Here is a 20,919-nt window from a genome sequence, read left to right as displayed (position 1 = left end):
AAGTGGCCAAGTTTGGGGACCCCAAATGCCTAGAAGGACCCTGTAAACGTGTCGAGGATTTTCAAAGAGCCGGATGCACAAAATCTTAAACTTTGCAATTGAATACAGCTGTTGGCTCCTCCAGCTTTCCAACAACCACAAACGAGAGAGACAACTCGCCCACAAAAACTGGGACTCTGCTATTTTGGGGATAAACTTCCGAGGCTGAGAAGTATATTTGGCAGATCTCGGACAGAATTAAGCGGCCAGAAAAATGACGACAATATTTAGAGTTATCAACGGGACAAAATGAGGGACGGACTTCAGATAAGCCACATGGTTCCTACAGCTACGTGGCTGTTTGTTCCCGGTGGAAAACAAATAAATGGAAAGAGCCTAGATAATTTTTTGGGGGGATATTTGCAAGGCTCCGCAGGTGGAAAAGCGACTAGCAGTCTTCAACGTACAACCACAATCTGAGCCCAAAATTGACGTTGCGAAGGGAGAAATTGGTGAATTTGCCCCGCTTTATGACTTTTCTGGCCCCGTTTCTTAAGTGAATCACTGCACTTCTTGAATTAGTAACACAGGTTGTTATGCCCACCTGCAGGGACAAGACCACAGCCGAGTCAGTTTCAGGGGTGAAGCCTTAAAAACCAGGAGATGGTGAGTTCTAGTCCTGCCTTAGGCATGAAAGCCACTGGGTGACTTTGGGCCAATCACTAGGAGACGGTGAGTGTCCTCCTGTAAACCAAATTTAGCTATATTTCCATTTCTTTCTTTTTTTTAAATGCATACCTGTAATTTCTTTAAATTACTATTCCCTCCTTCTTTTCTGTGCTTTTTATAACATTGGAAACTTATGATGAGAAGGCTTTTTTTTTTTTTTTTTTAGACTGTAACAAACCTCAAAACCTCCCAAAATAACAGACTTCCTGGTAGTTCTCCCAACTGGAGAATCCTACCCGGAGGAACGTTGCGTGGCAAGTAATATTTTTAGCAAAACTTTACACCTTCCCACTGCAACTCCTCTTACCATGTCCCTGGAGTCAAACAGAGCTAAAAGGCTGCTTCCTATCCTTCAACTTCCCGCTCTCCCAAATAATTTATTTAATAAACGTTTTACGAAGCAGAGAATTGTTAAAGAAACCACAAAGCCCATCAGCGTATGGTCTGCATTCTCCCTCTTCCGAAGCAGGCTTCATCACTTAAGGGCATGAATCAGAAAAACAGAGTTGGAAGGGACCTTGGAGGTCTTCTAGTCCAACCCCCGTGCTCAATGTTGTGATTCGCCGGCAGCAGGTACGGACTGCTGAGGTCTCGGAGAGCGAGGACTCAGGTGAGGGGCCTGCGTGTGATGCAGGGATGAGGCCAGGACCATCAGGGAGGGGAAGGCTGCCTTCGGAGATGCAGGAGGCTGGCAGCAGTGAGGAAGAGAACCCTGAGGAGCCTGTGCCCAGTGCGCATGTGCACAGGCCTGCTTGAAGGAAAGAGCAGCTGCAGCAACATGGGCGACTCAGGAGTAAGGCTGCAAGGTAATGGCTCCTCCCTTAAGAGATAAAAGCCAGCTGAGAAACCGGAGCTCTTTGCAGGAAGCAAAGAAGTTTGATACTCGAGTCTGGTGGACGTTCGGAATATCTGAGTTGGTGTTTGGAGACTCTTCGATTTATTGTTCAGGAACTTTATCTGTTGTTCTTGACAGCCTTGCAAAAACTTGGCCAGGCTCTTCCCTTATCGGAGCTAATGAGTTGGAAGGAGCCTTTTATCCGTGAAGGAACGGGATTCGTAAATGAAACAGTAAAAGGTTGCGTTGGTACCTTTGTCTCGTGTTTGCTTTCTGGGAAACAGGTTTGGGTCACAACACTCAGGCAGGAAACCCTCTATCCCATTTCAGACCAATGGCTCTCCAATCTCTTCTCGAAACCCTCCAGTGATGGAGAAACCACAACTTCTGGTGGCAAGTTGTTCCACTGGTTAATTGTTCTCACTGTTAGGAAGTTTCTCTTTTAATTCCAGGTTGCTTCTTTCCTCCATTAGTTTTCATCCATTGCTTGTCCTGGAAAATATGTTGACTCCCTCTCGTTTGTGGTCGCCCCTCAAATATTGGAAGACCGCTATTATGTCCCCCCTACTCCTTCTTTTCATTAGACATGCCCAATTCCTGCAACCATTCTTCATATATTTTAGTCTCCAGGCCTTTTATCCTCCTCCTGTTGCTCTTCTCTGTCCTTTTTCTAGAGTCCCAACGTATTTCTTTTTATAATACGGTGACCAAAAGTGCATGCCATATTCCTGGTGCGGTCTTACCAAGGCCTTATAAAATGGTATTAACACTTCGTGTGATCTTGATTCTCTCTCTCTCTCTCTCTCTTAATGCAGTTTAGGATTGCATTGGCTTTTTTGGCAGTTGCTGGTCTTCAATTGATTGTCCACTAGGACGCCAAGATCCCTCTCACAGTTACTACTATGGAGCCAGGTTTCACATAATCTGTATCTGTACCTTTGGGTTTTTCTTGCCTAAGCGTATAACCGTTCCTTTTCTCTACATTAATAGAAGCGATGTTTAATAAAAAGAAGGACCAGGCGTGACAGGATAGCAGTGTTCCGATGTCTCAGGGGCTGCCCCAAAGAAGAGGGAGTCAAGCTATTCTCCAAAGCCACTGAAGGCAGGACAAGAAGCAATGGGTGGAAAGTAAACAAGTACGTAAAGTAAAAAGTAAAAAAATATGAAAGTAAACGGATGGAAACTAATCCAGGAGAGAAGCAACCTAGAACTAAGCAGGAATTTCCTGAAAATGAGAACAATTAATCAGTAGAACAAATTGCCTCCAGAAATTGTAAATGCTCCAACGCTGGAAGTTTTTAAAAAGATGTTGGATAACCATTTTGTCCGAAGTGGTGTACGGTTTCCTGCCTAGGCAGCGGGTTGGACTAGAAGACCTCCAAGGTCCCTTCCAACTCGGTTGGAATAAGTTGCTTATTGCTTCTAATATTCTATTAGAATAGAATATCAAGGAGGGAAGCAACTTAGAACGAAGGAGAAATTTCCTAACAATGAGAATAATTAATCAGTGGAACAAACTTGCCACCAGAAGTTGTGAAAGCTCCAACGCTGGAAGTTTTTAAAAAGATGTTGAATAAATCATTTGTCTGCCATGGTTGAGGGTTTCCTGAAAAGTGGGACAGCAGGTTTCCTGAGCAGGAGGTTTCCTGAACAGGGGGGGCTAGACTAGATGACCTTCAAGGTCCGTTCCAACTCTGTTTTATTCTGTTATCTCAGGAAACAAAAGGATAATACGGAGGCGGCCTCCCAAGATGTTTCAGGACTTGATAAAGTTTCTCCAAGCCCAAGGATCCGTGACGGAGAACCACTTCGAGAGGAGGAAACCGGGGCCAAGGTTCATCCAGAGCACGGAAATAAGTTTTATTGCAAAGAAACTCAACCCACATACTCCAAAGCCAGCCAGCCCTCAAAGAGTCAAGGACAAAGCTGGAGAGATAAGGAGGCTTTTACGGCAGATACCAAAGAAGCTCCGCTTAACCAAGACGGTCATTTTTAAGGCAAGGCCAAGCATCAAGTTCTATTTTTATCAGCTGAAGGAGAGTTTGGGGTTATGAAAGATCTGCAGGGACCCCTCAAATTCTTTTTAAAAGAGGATGAGGAGGGGAGCAGACAAAACTCCAGAAAGAAGGGGGTGGAACTGAGAAAGAGGGAACGTATTTGCATATATCAGCTTCTCAACGTTGAGAAACACCATTGGTCTAAGTAGAGAAATATTTCAGAAACAAGTAAAATGGAAAGTGTCTTTCTCCCTGAAAGAATCAATCTTTTTTCCTTTCCATACTGGCTACCTTTAACTTCTTTCCTTCCTTCCTTCCTTCTGCCCTCCCTCCTTCCTTCCTTCTTTGCTTCCATCCTTCCTTTTCGCCTGCCTCTTTTCTTCTATCTTTCTTTCCTTCCTTCCTATCTTCCCTTTGTCCTTCCTTCTATCTTTCCCTTTCTCTCTTCTTTCTTTCCTTTGTTCCCCCTCCTTTTAACTTCCCTCCTTCTTTCTTTCCTCTTTCCTTCCTTCATCCCTCTGTCCTCTTCTTTCCTTCCTTCTTTCTCTTCCTCCGACCCTCCCTTGTCTTTTAACTTCCTTCCTTCCTTTTCTTCCTTCCCTCTTTCCTTACTTCATCCGTCTGTCCCCTTCCCTTCTCCTTTCTTTTCTTCTTCTTTCCTTCCTCCCACCCTCCTCTTTTAACTTCCCTCCTTCTCTTTCTTTCCTCTTTCCTTCCTTCATCCCTCTGTCCCTTCTTTCCTTCCTTCTTCTTTCTCTTCCTCCGACCCTCCCTTGTCTTTTAACTTCCTTCCTTCCTTTTCTTCCTTCCCTCTTTCCTTACTTCATCCGTCTGTCCCCTTCCCTTCTCCTTTCTTTTCTTCTTCTTTCCCTTCCTCCCACCCTCCTCTTTTAACTTCCCCCCTTCTCTTTCTTTCCTCTTTTCTTCCTTCATCCCTCTGTCCCCTTCTTTCCTTCCTTCCTTCTCTTCCTCCCCTTTCTTTTCCTAATTTGCTACGAAGTCTATAAAATCTGGACCTGTCAAAAGTACCCAAGGAAACAACCCCAAAAGAAGCAACAAATGAGTTGCTATTATTATTCCCTTTTTCCAAAAAAAAAAAAAATATGGATGAAACATTTGCACATGAATAAATGAATAAAGCCCCATGTCTTCCTTTGGACTCAGGAGATCCAGAGGGAAAGGAAGTAACCCCAATTCACCAAAGGGTTTTCTTTTATTCAAAGCAAAAAAAAAAAAAAAAAAACTTTTTTCAAGGAGAATGAAAAGCTGCCAACAAAGGGGAGGATCAGAAGAAATCTGGCTCTTTTCATTCCTCCTTCTCTTTTCAATGCCAGCGAGATCTGAAAGAAAACATGCTCTCAAGGACAAGCATATTCAGCAACTCTCTTCTTAATTCTTAATGCCCCCCTTTTAAAACAACAGCATCAAAGGAGGCCTTGGGATAGCAGCCTTTACCTGCCCCACTGGTGTGAAAAGGGGGGGGGGGAGCGGAGGAAGAGGGGGAGAGAAAGACAGAGAGAGGGAGGTGATGGATGGTAGGTAGGTAGGTAGGTAAGTAGATAGATAGATAGATAGATAGATAGATAGATAGATAGATAGATAGACAGACAGACAGACAGACAGACAGACAGATAGATGATAGGTAGGTAGGTAGGTAGGTAGATAGATAGATAGGTAGATAGGTAGATAGAGGGACAAAGACAAAAAGATAGACAGAAAGATGGGGGAGACATAAAGAAACAAATAGGATGGATGGATGGATGGATGGATGGATGGATGGATGGATGGACGGACAGACAGACAAAGACAAAAAGATAGAAAGACAGGGGGAGAGAGAAACAAATAGGATAGATGGATGGATGGATGGATGGATATGGAGAGAGAGAGAGAAAGACAAAAAGATAGAAAGATAGGGGAGAGAGAAACAAATAGGATAGATGGATGGATGGATATGAGAGAGAGAGAGAAAGACAAAAAGATAGAAAGATAGGGGGAGAGAGAAACAAATAGGATAGATGGATGGATGGATATGAGAGAGAGAGAGAAAGACAAAAGATAGAAAGATAGGGGAGAGAGAAACAAATAGGATAGATGGATGGATGGATATGAGAGAGAGAGAGAAAGACAAAAAGATAGAAAGATAGGGGAGAGAGAAACAAATAGGATAGATGGATGGATGGATGGATGGATATGAGAGAGAGAGAGAAAGACAAAAAGATAGAAAGATAGGGGGAGAGAGAAACAAATAGGATAGATGGATGGATGGATATGAGAGAGAGAGAGAAAGACAAAAAGATAGGAAGATATGGAGAGAGAAACAAATAGGATAGATAGATGGAGAGAGGGAGAGAGGGAAAGAGAGATAGAGACAAACAGACAGGGATAGATAGATGAGAGAGACAGACAGACGAACAGACAGACAGGCCGATAGATGGATGGATGGATGCATGGATGGATGGATGCATGGATGGATGAATGGATGAAGACAGACAGACAAAGAAAGAGATAAGGCCGAGAGAGAGAGATAAGAGAGGGGGGGAGGGAGAGAGAGACAAAAAGACAGACAGGACAGAGAGAGAGAGGTAGGTAGGTAGTAGGTTTATTTATCTATTTTATTTAGTGTATGGCAAATCCATGGACTTATAGTGGTTCAAATGTTAATGTCCAGCCCACCCAGCCATTCAAGGAGACGGTGGTCTATGTTGAAAAAACTCAGACGTTGGGCTGGTATGAGCTCTTGATGGACATCCAGACACAATGGGGTGGATATTTTGTCACCCCAGGGGCACCCCAGTCACACAGAGGGGTAGAGATAAGACCCCAGTTAGACAAGGAGTCCTGGCAGATACCATGCTGGGTACGGATCCTGCTCAGAGTTGAGCAAGGCTGGCAGGAAGGTCAAAACCTGGGCACCTTTTGTGTGTAGGGTCATCAGATGGGATGTAAAGCAGGTGGCAGGTAGAGACAGGTGATTGATGACAAAAGAAAGGAAATATCTAAACAAACTGCCTTCTCACCTTCATCACCCCAAGTACAAGTCATCCTTGTTTTGTGGAGGTTCAAAGTTACAATGGCACTGACAAAAGTGACCGTTTTTAACCCTCACTACCATAAGTTAAATTATTAACTTATGACCCTGGGGGGTGGGGGTTGGGGTCACACAATCCAACAGACTTCCGTTTATGGCTGTGGCATGCTCTGGGCTCATGTCATCCCCTTTACGGTCAACGGGGAAGCCGTATTCACTTTAACAACTGTGTGACTAACCACGACCCTATAGAGCCCTGCACACCAGAACAAGTAGACACAAGGGGAGTTTTTCCCCCAATGCCATAATTCTGCTAAACAAATAATTCCCTCAACACTGTTCAACTATTTACAAAGTCTGCACTACTATTACTGTTAATCTTCTCACCACTCCTTATCACCCATCCCCTCCCACTTGACTGTTTCCTAGTATGATTTGATTGCTGATTGTACCCTATGACTATCATTAAGTGTTGTACGTTATGATTCTTGACTCTTGATGAATGTCTCTTTTCTTTTATGTACCCTGAGAGCATTTGCACCAAGACAAATTCCTTGTGTGTCCAATCACACTTGGCCAATAAAGAATTCTATTCTATTCTATTCTATTCTATTCTATTCTATTCTATTCTATTCTATTCTGTATTTCTATTCTATTCTGTATTTTTATTCTATTCTATTCTATTCTATTCTATCCTATTTCTATTCTATTCTATTCTATTCTGTATTTTTATTCTATTCTATTCTATACTATTCTTATTCTATTCTATACTATTCTTATTCTATTCTATTCTATTCTGTATTTCTATTCTATTCTATTCTATTCTATTCTATTCTATTCTATTCTATTCTATATTCTATTCTATTCTATATTCTATTCTATTCTATATTCTATTCTATTCTATTAGCACCAGTCAATGGTATTTGTGATGCATTTTTAAATGTTCCGTTGACTGAGTTTCAAGTGTAATGAATAAAAGAGTTAACAATAACAATAATAGTGATAATAATAACAACAATAATAATAAACCACCTGGTAAGCTGCTGCAAGAAGATTGCACAAACTGACTACAACCCGCGGCATGACAAAGTAGTAACAATGGTGCATTGGAAGATCTGCAAGAAATATCATTTGCCTGCAAGCAAGAACTGGTGGGACCATAAAATAGAAGAAGAAGTCATAGAAAATGAAAAAGTTAAATTGCTCTGGGACGTCAGAATCCAGACAGACAGGCACCTGCCATATAAAACCCCGGACTTAAGTGTTGTTGATAAGAAATACAAAATACGACATCTGTAACGCTCTGAAACATCCAGGTTTGCCTATCCCAGGTTCTTGGGAAGGACTCGATAGGTAGACAAAAATGCCAAACCCAGTCTGGACATCTATCTGACTGTGCGATGATGAATAATAATAAATAATAATAATATATTTAAATGTTTGGTTGATCAAGTTTCATGTGTAATGAATAATAGGAGAAGGACTCAGCACCGGGATGCAACCCGACAGAAAGCAAAAGGGTTCAAATGAGGTTTCTGGGCTGAAAATGGAACAGGAAGTGGGTGTTCCAATAAATACGCTATTTTGCAGAATCCGGTACCTTGGGGTAAGGGAAAACCTTTTGTTTTTCTCAAGCCTTCCAACCACGACATTCAGAGGGAAAATGCCATGTTCTATCTGGGCCTGGCAAACACCACACTTGTTACCCAGAGAAACAGGAATAGGGCTAGCCAGGAACATCGCACAGACCAAGGCTGGGGAACTAACAACATCTACTATTCACCAGAAATAGATAGAGCCCCCATGTTCAGGAAGTGTGTTTCTGAATAGTTGGGAGCTGTTTCAAAACAGATATTGAGAGTTTGGAAAAAGAGCAGAGAAGAGCAACATAGATGATTAAGGGGCTGGAGACTAAAACATATGAAGAACAGGATTTGGGTATAGCTAGTCTAGTGAAAATAAGAATTTGGGGGACATGATAGCAGTATTCTAGTATTTGAGGGGCTGCCACAAAGAAGAGGAGGGGGTCAAATTATTTTCCAAAGCACCAGAAGGCAGGAGAAGAAACAATGCATGGAAACTAACCAAAGAGAGAAGCAACCTGGAAATAAGGAGAAACTTCGTAACAGGGAAGACAATTGACCAGTGGAACAACTTGCCACCAGAAGTTGTAGGTGCTTCATCACTGGAGGCTTTTAACAGATAACAGATAATCAGAGTTGGAAGGGACCTTGGAGGTCATCTAGTCCAACCCCCCGCCCCCAAGCAGGAGACCCCACACCATTCCTGACAGAGGGCAGTCCAATCTCTTCTGGAAAGCCTCCATTAATGACGCTCCCACAACTTCTGAAGGCAACTTCTGTTCCATGGGTGGATTGTCCTCACTGTCAGAAAGTTTCTCCTTATTTCCAGGTTGAATCTCTCCTTGTTCAGTTTCCATCCTTTATTCCTTGTCTGGCCTTCGGGTGCCTTGGAAAATAGCTTGACCTCCTTCCTCTCTGGGGCAGCCCCTCAAATATTGAAGGCTGTTCTCCTGTCTCCCCTGGTCCTTCTCTTCCCTAGACTAGCCAGGCCCAGTTCCTGCAACCATTCTTCGTATGTTTTAGCCTCCAACCACCCCCTAATCCTCCTGGTTGCTCTTCTCTACACTTTTTCTAGAGCCTCAACATCTTTTTTACAGTGTGGTGACCAAAACTGGATGCAGGACTCTAGGTGTGGCCTTACTAAGGCTTTATAGAGCGGTATTAGTACCTCCCTTGATCTCGATTGTATCCCTCTGTTAATGCAACTTAGGATTGCATTGGCTTTTTTGGCTGCTGCTGCACATGGCCGGCTCCTATTTAGCTGGTTGTCCACTTTAAGAAGAGACTGGGCAGCTATTTGTCTGAAATGGTAAGGGGGTCTCCTGTTTCTACAGGGGGTTGGTCCAGAGAACCTCCCAAGGTCCCTTCCAGCCTCTGTTCTGATTTGAAAGGCTCCTTCCTTTGAAGGCCACTGTCTTCATCTTTTAAACTCCTTGAAAAACAGCCTCTTCTTCTCATTAACAAGATTATTAAACTGCCTGTTAATCTGATTAGATCATCATCTCCAATCCAAAGGATGTCGAATTCTTGGCTGCAGGCCTCCCCACTTGGCAATATAATCCATCCGTTCATTGTGTTGTTTCCTTTCGGAGGTTTGGCATTTGCATTTTAATGTGCGATTTTTTTTCTCCTCCTCTCCCATCGAGATCCGTAACCGTGTTGCCCGAGAAAGCTTAAGACAGGTAGCCCAAAATGTCCGTTCCTAAGTGGAAAAATCCTCTAAGTGAGTTGTGCCCCGTTTTACAACGCTTCCTTGCCACGGTTGTTAAGCGAATCCCTGCAGCTCTTCCGATATAGCAACACGGTTGGTCGTTCCGTGGACCTGGCTCTCCCCGTTGACTCGGCTTGTCCGAAGGTCGCAAAAGGGGACGACCTTGACTTCAGGACGCTGTGACGGTTGTAAATACGGACCGAGTTGCCGAGAGGCTGAATTTTGATCCCGTGACCAGAGGGATGCTGCAGAGGTCGTAAGTGTGGAAAAACGGCCATAAGCTTCCTTTCTCACTGCTGTTGTAAATTTGAGTGGTCACTAAACGAACTGTCGTAGGTCTAGGATTACCACAATTCCCAATTCTCCTTCCCAGATTTTGCAAATGCAACCTTGGGCTTCACAAATTGGCACGCAGCAAAAAATTTTCCTACAGGGTTCCAAAGCTGAATAGTTTGCAAATTTGGAATTCGCCTCCCTGAATCTGGAAAGTGAATTCAGGAGAATTTCATTCAAACCAGGAGAAGCGTTTTTGGGTTTCCTGGCCAGGTTTTTTTTTTTAGCTCCATTTCAATCCACTTGAGACTTTCAAGAAGAGATTGGACTCCCGTCTGTCACAAATGATGCACTCCCGTCTGTCACAAAAACCCCGCTTGGGCGGGGGGTTGGACTAGATGACCTACAAGGTCCCTTCCAACTCTGTTAATCTGAATCTATCCAAGATGATCAAAGGCCTGGAGGCTGAAACATTACAATGAATGGTTACAGGAACTGGGCTTGGCTAGTCTAGTACAAAAGAGAAGGACCTGGGGAGACAGGATAGCGGTCTTCCAATATTTGAGGGTCTTCCCCAGGGAGGAGGAAGGGGGTCAAGCTATTCTCCAAGGCACCCGAAGGCCAGACAAGGAGTAATGGATGGAAACTGCACAAGCAGAGATTCAACCTGGAAACAAGGAGAAACTTTCTGACAGTGAGAACAATCCACCCATGGAACAGGAGTTGCCTTCAGAAGCTGTGGGAGCTTCATCACTTGAAACTTTCAAGAAGAGACTGGACTGCCATTTGTCAGAAATGGTGTAGGGTCTCCCGCTTGGGCGGGGGGGGGGGGTTGGACTAGATGACCTCCAAGGTCCCTTCCAACTCTGATTATCTGTTATCCACTCGTCCCATGTGGAAGACAGAGAGAGAGAGAGAGAAAGAGAAGATGGCGCTACGGAATCCTAGCTCGGTTGCATCACTGAAGGGAGAGAAAAAAAATAGCACAGCTGGGAACTGACACGTGTGTGTGTGTGTGTGTGTGTGCAACGCATAAACACAGACACACAAACATCAGTTGCATGCAGCAAAAGGATTTTTTTTAACCAGGCTGCACACATGAAAGTGCTGGGAAGGCTCCGTATGTGCACTCACACACAAGCCCCCCCACACACATACACACAGATTCTGTAATTCTCTAAGGGTCTCCTGCCTAAGCAGGGGGTTAGACTAGATGACCACCAAGATCCCTTCCAACTCTGTCATACCGTAAGGATCTCCTGCCTGAGCATGGGGGTGGACTGGATGACCACTATGCTGGCTCAGGAATTTTGGAAGTCCACAGCTCACATAAAATGGCCATAATTCCCCACCCGTAAAGCTCCTAGCTGGAGGAAGAGATGGGAGAGATATTCGTTTTAAAGCAAAATGTTGTTATTTTCCCCAACCTCATAAATCAAATTCTGGACCTTCAGCATCACAGGAGACCCAATTTAAGCCGCAGATGTTGACAATGTGCAAAATCACAAACTCATTTTCCGTCGGATGTTTTTGGTTCAGCAGTGAAAAGAGGAAGAGAAACTTGAAGCTGCCTTCGCTCTTTCGTGTTGACTTAGCATTTTTGGTGGTGTTTTCCCTTCTGCCTTGTGACCACATTTCTCATGTGCTGGTTTTCAGAACCTACAACATGCACTGTGTCGACACTCCCTCAATAAGTTTCTCTTACACAGTAGGGGAAAAAAGAAAAAGAAATAATAATGCAGTTCAGAATACAGAGCAGAAAGAAACAGCAATTCAGCTCAGTTTAAGAAGAGACTGGACAGCCATTGGTCTGGGATGGTAATTAGTGTCTCCTGACTGAGCAGGGTGGGTTGGACTAGAACATCTCTAAGGTCCCTTCCAACTCTGTTATTCTATATTCAGTTCGTTCAGGCCTGCTTAAGTTAGGAGAAGCTCATAATCATTTTGCAAATTGCATTTATTTCCTTCTTCTCAATGTGCCCCCCAAATACGCCCAAACTAAAAGAAGATAGAAAGGATGCCCGTTGTTATTCTGCATTCTGTAAAAGTTCAGAAGGGAAGGATTTAGATGGGACACGATAGCCAGTCTTCCAATATTTGAGGGGCTGCCCCAAAGTATTATTCAACGTATTCTCCAAAGCCCCTGAGGGCAGGGCAAGAAGCCACGGGTGGAAAATGAGTCTTGGGTGGGGTGGCGCTACCCCCAAACAGACCCTGTGCGTCATCTGGGGGTTCTCCTGGACTCACGACTCCTGTTCGAAGAGCAGGTGGCGGTCGTGGCCAGGAGGGCCTTTTGCACAACTGCAGGTTGCGCACCAGTTACGCCCTTTCCTGGACCAACAGTCCCTACTCACAGCCACTCATGCCCTGGTCACTTCCCGCCTTGATTATTGCAACCCACTCTACATGGGGCTGCCCTTGAAGAGCATCCGGAAGCTCCGGTTGGTGCAAAATGCAGCGGCCCGCATGGTTTTATGCAGACCCCGGTGTGCACATGTGTCACCTCTCCTGCAGGAGCTGCATTGGTTGCCAAGTTGCTTCCGGGTGCAATTCAAGGTGCTGGTTGTCACCTTTAAAGCCCTTCATGGCTTGGGACCAGGTTATCTGAGGGAACATCTCTTGCCAGTGACATCTACCCGACCCATCAGAGCGAGGAGGCAGGGAAGGCTGTGGGTCCCACCCCTGAGGGAGATACACCTGGTGGGGCCTAGAAGAAGAGACTTCTCTGTGGTGGCTCCCTCTCTCTGGAATATCATTCCCCCAAAGATTAGAATGGCCCCCTCGTTAATACTATTCCGAAAGGCCCTGAAGAAGACCTGGTTTTGCTAGCGGGCCGGGGGATCCCAGAGAGGGATGGAGCCCATCAACTGGCCAGTGTGATCTGCTGTCATCGAGGCGGGACGGGGGTGTGTGTGTAGGAGTTGGTTTTTGATTTTTTTTGTTTTGTTTTTAGTTTTCCCAAAAATTGTTCTATTGTACTTTACCAATTTATTTGATTCTTTTTGTTAGTTCTTATTGTTTTTATTTTTTTGTTTTAAATATGGTTTTGCATTGTGTGAGCCGCCTTGAGTCGCCATGGGCGAATAAGCGGCAATATCAATCCAATCAATCCAATCCAATCCAATCCAATCAATCAATAAATAAAATAACCAAGGAGAGAAGCAACCTGGAACTAAGGAGGCATTTCCTGGCACTGAAAACAATTAATCAGTGGTAGAATTGTATTTACAAAAAATTGGAAAAATGAAGAAAATTCCGATGGAGGAGGATTTTTAAGCAAACAATGGAATGTGCAGAGATGAGTAGGTCAACACTGGCAATTAGAGACCAAGAAGAAAAAGAGCATTATAAGATTTGGGACTTAATTTTATGGATGGTTAGAAAGAAATGTGTATATAGAAAGATGATAAGGAAAGGTAAAAGATGTCTTGATGTTGATATAATGATGTATAAAGTTTTATTTTATGTTTTGAAATTTTGAAAACTAAATAAAATTTAATGGGAAAAAAAATAGAAAGTAGAACAAGAAATTAAAGGATATTGTAATAATGACATATTGTAATTGGTTATTTTGAATAAGTCATGGCATGAATGTAATTTAATTAGAGTTGAGATTTGCTATTAAAGATAGCTGGAAACTAAAGTTAAAAACCTAACGATATTGTAATGATATATAATGTTGATTAGAACAGAATATGAACGTAAATTCAATGAGAAACGTATACAAATACTATTGTGTGCACAATATATATGTACTCAGACAGCACACTGTATAACTGAAAGATGTTTTTTTATTTGTTGTTTTTGTTATAAAAAAGAAAAGAAGACAATTAATCAGTGGAAAAGCTTCTCTTCAGAAGTTGTGGATGCTCTATCACTGGAGGTTTTTCAGACACTGGACAATCATTTGTCTGAAAGGGCCATGATGATAACACCTATGGCATGCGTGCCACAGGTGGCACGCAGAGCCATTTGTGTGGGCATGTGAACCCCAGGCAACTTACCTCACTGCGCATGCACGCGCCTCCCAGCTGATTTTTAGCCCGTTTGAGGCCTTTTTCGGCCTCCCAGAGACTTGAGAGAAGCCTCTGCAACCTTTGCAGGCCGAAACATAGGCCCGTTTTGTCACTTCCTGTATTTCCGGAAATATCAGACGGGACTAAACAGGCCCATTTTTCAGCCTGCACTCAAGCCTCTGGGAGGCCGAAAAAGGCCTCAAACAGCCCAAAAATCAAAAAGAATCAAATAAACTAGTAAAGTACAATAGAACAATATTTGGGAAAACCTTTAACCTTTTTGAAAGAATCGCCCCCCTTGAGCCATTGAGGAAGTTATCATCTCCCCCTCCTCCCCAACATAACCTATCACAACATAGGAAATAATTCTTCAATTTATGGAAACATGTTTTTTGTTTTCTTTAAAATTGTCATCAGGACATATCGATGCAAATAATTTATTTCCAGTCTTTTTCCCATATCTCAACTGTCTGAAAAATTCTGATGCCACCCATCACTTTACTCCCAAACTTCGTGATACAAGTGTTTCATTATTATCTTATTTATTCAAGACACTTAAATGCAATGACCACTGAAAAACAAAATTCAATGGCAAGAAAATGAAATGCCCGAAAAAAACCGGTAACATTTAATGATTTAATTACAAGTGAATTTTAAGAGGCAAAAAGAAATACCAAAAGGGTATAAGAACAAACCGCAATGCAGGAACTAAGAATTTCAAGACGAAAACTCTGAAACTAAATTAAGATTCGAGGAAAATATATATTCATGCACACTGTAAAGAGGGTTAAAAAGACACAAAGGAAAATTTTACAGGAGGAAAGCAACAAAAACCAGAGTGACAAATTTAATGGGTAGAGTGATAGAGGCTGCTGCGCAACACACATGAAGATGAGCGATGCATATTCACATTATGTGTGGCATTCAGTACTGAAGCTGGAGGAACATTTTTAAAACACAGTTCAATCCACTAACAGCGAGCAATCTGATGTTTTTGTACGACAGATATACAGTGAGTGGTTCGCTGTACGAAAAAAGTCTCAAAAGTGTCCCCAAAACTTCTCGCTCCATTGCCCCCATATCACCCCACCTTCCATTCCTTCGCCCCCGCGTCGCCCCTTTTCGTTCCATCGCCCCCCTGAAAAATGAAATCGCCCCCTGAGGGGGGAGGCGATATCACTCAGGTTAAGAACCACTGGACTAGAAGATCTCTAAGGCCCCTTCCAATTCTGTTATTCTATATTCAGTTCAGGCCTGCTTAAGTTAGCAGAGCCTCATCATCATTTTGCAAATTTGCATTTATTATTACATTCTTCTCCATGGCCCCCCAAACTAAAAGAAAATAGAAATGATGCACACTTGTATCTTATTGTGAATCGGGATGGCGATTCAGGCTTGTCGGATAGATTGCAGGGAAAGCTACGGGTCCCTGATGGTCAATTGGCACTGAAATCCCCCTCAACAGCTAAGTGGGCAGCTATGGAGATTCTCAATCCTCCAGGTAAACGGTTGTCCCAAAGATGCTTTCGAAAGGCAACTGGACTTTCTTAGAAAATAACAAGAGTTGGAAGGGACCTTGGAGGTCTTCTAAATTGGAGACCCTATATCATTCTGGACAAATGGGGTATCCAATCTCTTCTTTAAAAGCCTCCAGTGATGGAGCCCCCCACAACTTCTGTCTCACTGATTAATTGTTCTATCAGAAAATGTCTCTTTATTTCTAAGTTGCTTCTCTCCTTGATTAGTTTCCATCCGTTGCTTCTTGTCTTTGGCTTTAGGTACATTGGAGAATAGCTTGACTCCCTCTTCTTTTGGGGCAGCCCCTGAGATATTGGAAAAGTGCTATCGTGTCTCCCCTGGTCCTTCTTTTCATTAAACTAGACGTACCCAGTTCCTGCAACCGTTCCTCGTATGTTTTAGCCTCCTAATCATCGTTGTTGCCCTTCCCTGCACTCTTTCTAGAGCCTCAACATTTGTTTTAGTTTGTAGCGTGTTAGTTTTTTTTCTTTAAATTGTTTCACTTCTCCTCCAAGAAACTTCTTCAGTTCAAATTAAGAAAGCTTCCCTCCTTGATTTTCTCCAGTTGCCTTTTGAAAAAGCAGCTTTGGTGAGTGAGTAAGTGGTTGCAAGTCCCTTTTTTCAGTGGCTTTTTCACTTTAAACGGTCATTAAATAAATTGTTGTAAATCGAGGACTACCTGTACGCTATTTTGAGGGTTGAAAACAGCTTGCTGGGATCATTCTGGAAATGTTTGAACCTTAAAACACTTCCCAAATGTCGGAACTTTCTTGCTTTTCGACATAATTCGATTTGAAACACTTTTGCACACCAGTGGAGGTATCTCCAAGACATTTCTTGAAAAACAACCTTAATTTCGCTGCTCAGGAATCAAGAATCCAAAACTCTTTCGCTCAAGTGAACTAAAACAATGATTTTGATTAGGCACTTCTAGTGCCTAATCAACCTTGAGACAAAATGTACCCAAAACATAAACACTTCCCAACGTAAAGGATAGATAATTATCCAACACACACACAAAAAGATTTGATTGGCCATTTGACGAATTAAACATTTCTAAAACATTTCGTGCTATTTTAAAAGGAAAAGAAAAAAACTAAGGAAGGAAGAGATCCTAGCACGGTGCCAATCAACTTTTTAAAATCAACTTTTTTTTAAAAAAAAACTGAAATCTGTGGTGGCACCCTTAGTCAGGAAATGTAGTTGGGGCACTCCGTCAGCAAAACACACCACTTTCAGCCAAAACAAAACGAAGCAAAGAGGCCTGAACGTTTTGTCTCTTTGGCAGAAAGCAGAAGTTAAAATAAAATTATGCAGTGGGCGAAAGAGTCATAACAAACACGTTTTGTTTCCTCTCTTATCACCACCACAACAGATTCAAAAGGGATTATCCTCTTTTGCAAATCACACATATATTTGCAAACAGACATAAACTGTGGCCAAGCTTCCAATTTATCCATTAATGCATAATTTAATTAGTTGGATTGAATTAAAGAATCGGTTTGATATTAGAGATGGCCTCTAACTCCAGAAGACTTGGAAAAAGCTGCAAAAAAAAACAAAAACAAAAGTACCCCAAACAGTAAAATAGTAAAAACAATTAAAACACCCAAAATAGGCAGTCTGGACTAAAACAATGAGAATAACAAACGGTATAGACAGCGCAAAATAAATTTCAAAAACCCCAACTCACATTTTCCAGTTGAAAGAAACAGATCAAATCAGAAGTCCTTTTCTGCTCACTTGCCAATTCCTTGCCTACTAATAGTAAAACATTTTAGCATTACTTATTTCTTGGCTACCACAACACAACATCCTAACGACATTTTAAAAGTGGGCAGACAGTCTGATATGGGTTTTTTTTTTTCCCTTGCAGTTTTATATCGTGAGAGAACCCCAGCTCCGCAAATTCGATAACCTCTAATAACGGGTACCTGGCAACTAATTGAAATAAATGATTTTAAGGCCAGGTGTCAACTCATAAAATATCTCTATGGTCTTTTTAGAATTGCCAACAGAAAGGGAGGGAGGAGCAGCACGGCAGCTTGCAAACTGAAACTGCATTCCATAAATAGGTGAGTGAAGTTTGTGCAATGCAAAGATCTAACTGGAGAGCCTGACGGATGACTCTGGGCTATGGACGTGTCCCATTGGAGAATACGAATTAGGATACGGGGGGGGGGGGGAACCAGGGTCAAGGGCGTCCTCAGAGTCGCAGTGTTGGACATGTTTAACTCTCAATAAATCTTCTTTATGTTTTGGAAGTCAGCTTGACATTCATGATTTAAATGGGGGGGTAACTGCCAAAGCCCTGACACCAGGAAGAAGAGGGATAAGTAAACGCAGGTACTCCTCGAATTACAACGGCTCATTTAGTGACTGTTCAAAGTTACAACAGGACTGAAAAATGTGACTTACGACCGTTGTTTATGGTTACCACCTTTGCAGCATCCCCACGATATGGGATCAAAAATCAAGTGCTTTACAAAAGTCTCCCTTAAACAACAGGTGTTTTTTTGGGGGGGGCTCAATTGAGGTCGTAAAGTCAAGGACTACCTGGACAGGTCATCCTCGACTTACAACAGTTCGTTTAGTGACTGTGCAAAGTTGCAACGGCGCCGAAAAAAAGTGACTCGGGAGGATTTGTCACATGTATTGCTTGCAGCACCCCATGGTTCCGTGATCAGAATTTGGATGCACGGCAAGTGGCTCAGGTTTATGACGGTCGCATGTTGTCACGTGGTTCCTCATTTGCGACCTTCTGACAAGCAAAGTCAAACGGGTGGGAGCCAGATTCACTTAACAACCGGCTGCCTAAGTGAAGAACTGCAATGATTCACGTAACAACCTTGACAAGAAAAGCCGTAAAATGGAAGTAAAACTCACTTAGCAACAGAATAAATATCAATACATGCCGGATGTCAAGAGTCCAGTTTCTGATCATGTGACTGGGGGGGGGGTTTGCCGGGAAGGTTGTAAGTCTGAGGACCGGTTTGAAATCACTTTTTTTCCATCGCCGTTGTAAGCAAATGATTGTAAGTCAAGGACTACCTGTCAGGTAACTTTTAACAGCAAGGGAGATATTGTGGGAAGAGCTGGAAAAAGCAAGTTGGAGAAAATGCCCCTAGAGAAGAAATACATGGCGGCTGAATCGCCACTGACTTGACAGCACAGGATCTGTCAATCAGTCCGCTGACAGAACCCACAAGCAGACTTTTCACTCAACACTGCAGCGGGGAGGAAAGTGGGGGCATGTGGCTCAGCTGGGAAAAAGCACATGGCTTATTTATTGATTTTGGCAAAGGTGCCTCTAGGTCTGCTTGTTCAGGAGAAGGAAGAAGGTGTGTTGGATCTGTTCGGGCCCTGGAATTCTTCGTAAAATCAATAAAGGCAGGATACGGATAAGCAAACGGACAAATGCAAACGGAGAGCAAACCTCACTGCCTTCTAGGACTGATGATGTTACCTAGTCAGGTCATGAAATGTCTGCAAAAAAACAGCCAACCTCAGAGAGCATCAAGGAACCCATAGCTGTCGTTCTCCTCCTCTCCACAAACCCCCCCCCCTCCCTTCTAGCACGGATGACGTTACCTAGTTGGGTCATGAAATGTTTGCAAGAAAATAACCAGGCTCAGAGAGCACCAAGGACCCCATAGTCCTCCTCCTCCTCCTCTCTGCAAAGTCCACTCTTCTTCTAGTGCAGGGTGTCCACCTTGGCAACTTTAAGACTTGTGGACTTCAATCTCCAGAATTCCTCAGCCAGCTGGCTGAGGAATTCTGGGAGTTGAAGTCCACAAGTCTTAAAGTTGCCAAGGTTGAACACCCTGATTCTAGTCCATTGCCCTTCTCAATCAGGAGATTCTGTATCACTTCAGACAAATGCCTGTCCGATCTCTTCTTGAGCTACCCACAACCAGGAGTGGGATTCAACTGGTGTTACTACCTGTTCGATGACCACGTTTTGCGTGGTGTTTTTTTTCCTCCCTAATTCCAGGCTGCTTCTCTCCCTCCTTCAGATTAGTTTTCATCCCTTGTTTCCTCTCTTGCCTTCTGGAGCTTTGGAGAATAGCTTGACTCCCTCTTCTTTTGGGGCAGCCCCTCAAATACTGGAAGGCGGCTATCCTGTCCCCCCCATAAAAGTCCTTTTGTCTAGACTGGCCAGACCCAAATCCTGCAACCGTTCTTCGTATGTTTTTGTCTCCAGGCCTTTAAAATCCTCCAAGTTGCTCTTCTCTGCCCTTTTTCCAAAGTCTGAACACCTTTTTTTGCAATGCACTGACCAAAACTGGGAGCAGTACTCCAGGTGTGGCCTTACTAAGGCTCTACAAAGCAGTACTAACACTTCACATAATTTTGTTTCAATGCCTCTGTTTATACATTCTCATGAAGCTCAATCTCTCTCTCTCTCCCTCTCTCTCTCCTCTCTCTCCCCTCTTTCTCTCTCTCCTCTCTCTCTCTCTCTCTCTCTCCCTCTCCCTCCCTCCCTCTCTCTCTCCCTCCCCTCTTTCTCTCTCTCCTCTCTCTCTCTCTCCCTCCCTCTTTCTCTCTCTCCCTCTCCTTCTCTCAGTCTCTCTCTCTCCCTCTCCCTCCCTCCCTCTCTCTTTCTCTCCCTCTCCCTCTTTCTCCTCTCTCTCTCTTTCTCTCCCTCCCTTTCTCTTTCTCGCCCTCCCTCCTTTTGTCTCTCCCTCCCCCTCCCTCCCTCCCCCCTCCCTCCCTCCCCTCTCTCCTTTAAACTGAATGAAGCTGCTCTTTATGGACATCAGCAGTTTTTAACCAGCAACATAAGAGAGAGAGAGAGAGAAAGAGAAAGAGGTGCTTATTCTGGAGCGCTTCCACTGACACATAAACACCAGGAGAGTCCCAGATTGCACACTTGCTCAACACAAAGAGAGCCAGATTGATGCAGTTAAAACCAGCAATGATGTCCCCTCCCCTGTTGTTGGAGGAGGAGGGAGGAGGGAGGAAGAGGAGGAAGAGGAGGAGGAGGAGGAAGAGCAAAGGCTTTGTTTGCAAATTCCTTTCTCTCCATCCTTCCATCTGGGCAGCCACCCACTCCTCCACCCCGCTTGGCATCTCCACTTGGCCAGGGCTGGAGATAAAATATTGATAGCAACGCTCGAAAGGAAAGGCCAGTCAGCAATTTTACACATTCACCCAACAACGGTGGCCTCAATCTTGAATATATATATATATTTTGTAGGGGTTGGGGGGGGAAACGGAAGCAAAAAAAAAAAATGCTGCAAGAGTTGA

The 20,919-nt window shown here is 43.4% G+C and overlaps 1 protein-coding gene across 5 annotated transcripts in view; it reads right to left on the bottom strand.

The window, feature by feature from the left end:
- The window catches only part of SMOX (spermine oxidase), a 61,845-nt gene that overhangs the window by 33,267 nt on the left and 7,659 nt on the right, over positions 1–20,919 (bottom strand). The window contains exon 2 of one of the 5 annotated variants that reach the window (XM_087962676.1): positions 17,363–17,430. The exons of 3 other annotated variants lie outside the window; for them this stretch is intronic. The gene's annotated coding sequence lies outside the window, so the exon portion shown is untranslated. Of the gene's footprint in view, positions 1–17,362; positions 17,431–19,260; positions 19,280–20,919 lie in introns of those variants that run through there. One more of the 5 variants, XM_087962680.1, reaches the window with a different exon arrangement.

Source organism: Notechis scutatus, chromosome 4 (assembly GCF_049901735.1).
Source record: "Notechis scutatus isolate UNSWTSFEM ecotype Mainland chromosome 4, rNotScu1.2, whole genome shotgun sequence".
Taxonomy (NCBI): domain Eukaryota; kingdom Metazoa; phylum Chordata; class Lepidosauria; order Squamata; family Elapidae; genus Notechis; species Notechis scutatus.
Note: the sequence above shows the minus strand (reverse complement) of the source record. Positions and strands in the feature narration are given on the sequence as shown.